The sequence below is a fragment of the Rhinatrema bivittatum genome, chromosome 5 (genome assembly GCF_901001135.1).
Source record: "Rhinatrema bivittatum chromosome 5, aRhiBiv1.1, whole genome shotgun sequence".
In the NCBI taxonomy this organism is placed as follows: domain Eukaryota; kingdom Metazoa; phylum Chordata; class Amphibia; order Gymnophiona; family Rhinatrematidae; genus Rhinatrema; species Rhinatrema bivittatum.
The window spans coordinates 40,004,998-40,011,615 of NC_042619.1; positions in this window are offsets into that span (position 1 = coordinate 40,004,998).

Here is a 6,618-nt window from a genome sequence, read left to right on the forward strand (position 1 = left end):
GGACAGCAGGGGCTTTTTAAAATCCTTATTAGTTTTAATTATTGTGTGTTATTTGATATATGTGCTGTTTTGAAATATTTTATTGGTGTTTAGGAAATTGTAAAAAATGTATATGATTTTAATTAATAGAAATTCTATTTATCAGTAGTTTTAAAATATTCTTTTATTAGTATGGTTTTACTATTATAACTGATGCTTTATGTTTCTTGATTTTATTGTTTTATGAGGAATGGTGGTTCTGTTTTTCCATTAATACAGAGTCTGGCTTCTTGGGGTTTCCATTTCAGTTTTTTCTAATTTGTGCTCCTTTATTTTGTATTCTGTATGTGGTGAGGGTCTGTCTCTGCTCTGTGTGTGTGACCATGATGAGAGATTCTGCTAGCATAGGGATCTATAGCAATCGGGTTTGTTTTGTTTCCTCAGTAGGTGGTGTGTTGGTATTCTAGGACCCAGTGTAATATTTACCCATGCTTTTTCACAGGTAGGGTTATTGTTGTTTGAGTGCTTGGTGTTATTACTGTTGTGTTACAATGGGATTGCAGTATAGAATTTGAGTGTCTTTTTTTGGGGGTTTTGTGTTAGTTCACAATGTATCTGGCAGTGGAAGGTGTTTGTGCTGCTGTTACTGTGAGGTGACACCAGAATTTGAAAATATCTTTTAGTATAATGAGCTGTAAGGGAAATATCCAAGCTCCATTGTTTGGGGGAATTTCAGTGGATGCACAGAGTTAGAGAACTGGAGGTGCAGGATTTATATTGACATTCTGTCCCTTCCTATATATTCCAGACTTCACTCTCATAGTCATATAGAATTAGTTGAATGAGGCTATCAAATAATTTTATAGTGTGAAACTGGCCAGCTTTTTTAAATTACGCAGAAGACCCTTTGGACTTTTTTATTAACACTTTTTTTTATAACCAGTTTTAAAGCAGGATCCAAGCTATAGAGGTGGGTGTGATGAAGAAATATAATTTTGGCTCCTCCCCCCCCCCCCCCCCCCAAATTCTTCTGTCTAGCGACTTTTTTGTATTCTGTATGTGGTGAGGGTCTGTCTCTGCTCTGTGTGTGTGACCATGATGAGAGATTCTGCTAGCATAGGGATCTATAGCATCGGGTTTGTTTTGTTTCCTCAGTAGGTGTGTGTGTTGGTATTCTAGGACCCAGTGTAATATTTACCCATGCTTTTTCACAGGTAGGGTTATTGTTGTTTGAGTGCTTGGTGTTATTACTGTTGTGTTACATGGGATTGCAGTATAGAATTTGAGTGTCTTTTTTTGGGGGTTTTGTGTTAGTTCACAATGTATCGGCAGTGGAAGGTGTTTGTGCTGCTGTTACTGTGAGGTGACACCAGAATTTGAAAATATCTTTTAGTATAATGAGCTGTAAGGGAAATATCCAAGCTCCATGTTTGGGGGAATTTCAGTGGATGCACAGAGTTAGAGAACTGGAGGTGCAGGATTTATATTGACATTCTGTCCCTTCCTATATATTCCAGACTTCACTCTCATAGTCATATAGAATTAGTTGAATGAGGCTATCAAATAATTTTATAGTGTGAAACTGGCCAGCTTTTTTAAATTACGCAGAAGACCCTTTGGACTTTTTTATTAACACTTTTTTTTATAACCAGTTTTAAAGCAGGATCCAAGCTATAGAGGTGGGTGTGATGAAGAAATATAATTTTGGCTCCTCCCCCCCCCCCCCCCCCCCCAAATTCTTCTGTCTAGCGACACCACAGATTTTCTGTGACCTTAAGCATTAGTACAAGAGGGATTAAGGGGGGGATGCTGGAGAGGCACACACATGGATTAGCCCTCGGGTGCTGGAGACCCTTGATCCGCCATTGGGTACAAGCCATATGGGGCCGCAAGCGGTGGCAAAGAGGAGTGGAGATTTGGCGGGCCGCGAGCAGTGCCCAACCTGCTCGCGACCCAGAAAGCCACACAGTCAGCGGGCGTGATCGAGAATGAGGTAGGAATCGGGGCCGAGACCGGGGGGGGGGGCGGCGCAAGGGAGAAGGCTCGCCTAGGGCGCCAAATCCCCTTGCACCGGCCCTGTTTCAATGTCCTTTTTTTGACTGTCCACAGTGCCTGAAAGAGCGGTTACCTGAGTTTTCTTAATTACTGCTGGAGCGTTTGTAGGGGAGTAGAGAGCAGTTTACCCGTCACTGTTTTTTTTTAATTTTGCAAGAGTGGATACAGAGCCAAAGTATGACAACTTTTATCAGCATTCTCTAACCACTGGGACACTGCACGTGAGCAGAAAGCAGTTCATCTTCATTATTTCCTTGCAAGGGTAGATGCAGGTCTGAAGAGGGAGAACTTCCTAGTGGCTTTTCTTTCGCATGTGTACTACTGCAACGGTTGAAAGAATAAGGGAAGCAATTTACCTTCATTTGTTTTGTTCTTGGTCCAGTGACCTGGACAAAACACTGCTGGACCCTAGGTTTGCAGCAAGAGGGGATTCTTTTTATTATTTTTAGCACAGCGGAGGCAGAGATGAACTTAAGCAGGTGGAAGTTAGTACCCACCTCCTTTCCTCAAGGTGGCTAAGGATTATTTTTCCAGGATAGCTGTTGTAATGAGGCTGGAGTCCACGCCAGAAAACAGATACATCACGCCAGCTGAAGAGATCAGAGCATATCCCCCTACAATTGCTTAGAATAAACATAAAAAAACAGTTTTGAGAGGGGTAAGTCTCCAACATCCTGCTCAGAAAAGACTGAGCCAAAGAATTCAGGAAGTTGTTCTAGTTCCTTGTCATTGATAAACACCCCCTTTTAGCTGTTGAACTGCCAGAGGCCCTTTTCATTACTCCAAAGGCTTTTTACATCAAAGGTACTTGAAAAAGATTTTATCAATTTTATCTCTTTGCCAAGCTTCAGGAGCAGTTGAAAGAAATAAGGTTACTTTTTCTGTTCCCTTAGCAGATACCTCCCATCCTTTTTTTTGCCTTCATATTGATGTTAATGCATTGAGAAACGTTTATTTATTTATGAACTTTTCTTTACCGACATTCGTGGAACACATCATGCCGGTTTACATTGAACTGAAGGAAGGAAAGACTTGTATGATTGTCTTTCACTTACTGTTTTCTTTTAAACAGTTGACACAAAAGATTGTGCTTTTACTCTCTGCTTTTCCTTGGGAGGCATGAAGATAGCATGTAGATGTGTTTTCTCTTCTACATTGTTTCGGCTCTTGCTTTTTCCAGTCCTGGCTCAGGTGGCATGGTTATTTTGCAATGACAGCAGCCACGGTAGACTAAGGTGATGGAAACAACTTGGTCTCATCTCAGCAAAAAAACCTGCAATTGCAGCATTGGAAGCTAGAGGTTTTAGTCCCTCTCGCTATGCTTTCTCAGTCCTGCGTCACATTGCATATAAAGCAGTGACCAGAGCAAAGGCTATCACAGTATGAGAGACCTGGAGAGGGTGGTTAGAAGCAGTGGCAACAGCCAGGGCCGGTGCATCCCAATAGGCAAACTAGGTGGTTGCCTAGGGTGCCAGCTGTTAGGGGGTGGCAAAGATCAGCCATATACGGTCACGAGCAGCACCCACTCAGTGCATGGCTGAGAGGAGTAGAGACACAGTGGGCTGCAAGCACCATCTACCCTGCTTGTGGCTGAGAGAAGCAGACTCAATGGGCCGCAACCAGTGCCCATCCTACTCGCAGCCGAGAGAAGCAGAGTCTCGGCAGGCCACAAGCGATGCCGGGTGGGGGGGGGGGGGGGGGGTGTTTGTGTGTGTATGATTGAGACGGATTGTATGTGTATGAGAGAGCAATGGTGTTAGTGAGAAAGAGGGAGGGAGCCTGTGTGAATGAGATAAGGAACCTAAGTGTGTAAGAGAGGGAGCCTGTCCAAGTGAATGAGGTTGGAGCCGGAGCCTGGACTGGGGGGGGGGGGGGGGGGGCGCAAGGCAACGGGTTTATCTTGGGTGCCTAATACCCTTGCCCTGTTTTTAATAAAAATCCCTTGCTACTTGTTTCTATGATGGAGGAGGGCATTTTCTCCCACGTGGCAAAGGGCAGGTGCTGTGCAGCAGCGAGTGTGCTTTTACTAAAAAAAAAATATATATATCGCCCCCTCCTCCTCTTGTGCTTGTACTGCTCTTGTGTGGTGATAGGAGGCTCGAGGACCAACCAAGCAGATGAAAAATCGAGACAGGCTTTGCGATGGCATGGAACTTATAATACAAAAAACAACCAGTTTTTGTTTTGGGTGTGTATCAGTTCTAACCAAAAATCAGAAGCCCTAGTGCTATAATGGGGTTTCAATAGTTCAGTAATGCAGCTGCTGTGTTAGACCATGTGAGTGCACAGAAAAAAAGGTCAATAAACAAAACCAGAATCTATTCTGACCTGAGGAAGGGGGGAGTATTAGCTCCCAAAAACTAGTCAAGAAATGTATTAAATTAGTCTTTCCCTGTACATACCAGGATCATTCCAGACGGTGGGTTATGTTCCATATCCAGCAGATGGAGTCAGAACACAAAATTCCCAGGGGAGGAACCATATAACCACGCCTCCCCTGTAACAGCTCTCAGTAACGTTCTGACTCCAGCAGATGTGAGCAGGGGACTTGTGGCCCCCAGCTTGTTAGCTTAGGGCTACCTCCTCAGGAGGATCAAGTTTAAAAAAAAAAAAAAAAAGGAAGTTTTAAATTTACAGTTTAGTCACTTTGCTAAGGCTCCTCTTACAGCAGGGGGAGAGCTCTCCGCTGGTGCTGGCTCATCGCTCTCCAGCCATTTGCAGATGACACAAAATTGTTCAGAGTAGTTAAATCACAAGCAGATTGTGATAAATTGCAGGAAGACCTTGTGAGACTGGAAAATTGGGCATCCAAATGGCAGATGAAATTTAATGTGGATAAGTGCAAGGTGATGCATATAGGGAAAAATAACCCATGCTATAATTACACGATGTTGGGTTCCATATTGGGTGCTACAACCCAAGAAAGAGATCTAGGTGTCATAGTAGATAACACATTGAAATCGTCGGTTCAGTGTGCTGCGGCAGTCAAAAAAGCAAACAGAATGTTGGGAATTATTAGAAAAGGAATGATGAATAAAACGGAAAATGTCATAATGCCTCTGTATCGCTCCATGGTGAGACCGCACCTTGAATACTGTGTACAATTCTGGTCGCCGCATCTCAAAAAAGATATAATTGCGATGGAGAAGGTACAGAGAAGGGCTACCAAAATGATAAGGGGAATGGAACAACTCCCCTATGAGGAAAGACTAAAGAGGTTAGGACTTTTCAGCTTGGAGAAGAGACGACTGAGGGGGGATATGATAGAGGTGTTTAAAATCATGAGAGGTCTAGAACGGGTAGATGTGAATCGGTTATTTACTCTTTCGGATAGTAGAAAGACTAGGGACACTCCATGAAGTTAGCATGGGGCACATTTAAAACTAATCGGAGAAAGTTCTTTTTTACTCAACGCACAATTAAACTCTGGAATTTGTTGCCAGAGAATGTGGTTCGTGCAGTTAGTATAGCTGTGTTTAAAAAAGGATTGGATAAGTTCTTGGAGGAGAAGTCCATTACCTGCTATTAAGTTCACTTAGAGAATAGCCACTGCCATTAGCAATGGTTACATGGAATAGACTTAGTTTTTGGGTACTTGCCAGGTTCTTATGGCCTGGATTGGCCACTGTTGGAAACAGGATGCTGGGCTTGATGGACCCTTGGTCTGACCCAGTACGGCATTTTCTTATGTTCTTATGTTCTGGTGACTTGCTGACAGGCTGTTGCCTGTTTTCTTTCTTTCTTTTCTCATTTTCCTCACTGAGGGCTCAGTTGGGGTAAGTGTATTTTTGTTTCATCTTCTTTTTCAGCAGAAGACTGCAATTTTTTGGACTCCGTTCGGCTCTCTGAGGTGAAAGTGGGTAGTGCCGGCCTCTCCCTCCTGACCCAGGTTTTCCCCCCTCCCTTTTCGGGAGCGACCGACATCCCGACCTGCGGCCCCGCGAAGCACCATTCCCCGGGGCCGCCTGCTGTCGGGAGGGTAATTCCCCGTCAGTTCTTCTTCAGGTCGGTGGGGGACCGTGGCAAGCGTCCGTTGCCGGGTCGGTGCTCATTTTAGGCGCAAGCCACCTGTAGAGCTTCCCCCCCCCCCCTCTCTCTCCCTGCGGCGATGCAGTCCGCGGCGCCTTGTGAGGGCTCCGACAGGGCCGGATTATTTTCTGAAGAGGGTCTGTGCTCAGGCTGTTTCCCCGAGGGGGAATGTGCGCCAGCTACTAACAAGGACGTCCGAGCTGCAGACCGCGTGGGAAGGAAGCGCCAGGCCCCGTTCCCTCTTAACGCGGGAACGGCGGCCATTTTGTTGCAAGATTCTGATGCCGCGCTCTCTGAGGAGGACGCGGATAATCCGTTCCCCACTTCTAGGTCCGTTTTGGACCCTTACTCCGAGTCTAATCTTGGTTGGCAGAGGGGGGATCCCCCGGTGGGCAACCCCTCAGGATGCCAGGCCTTTTCCCATGAATTCATAGTCCTGATGCACAGGGCTTTTCTTCAGAGCAGGGACACAACCTTCGAGACCTGGGGACCCTCTCCCCCCAAGATACCATGTCCTACCCCCCTCCTGGGTGGGACCCTCCCTCAGGCTCGCCC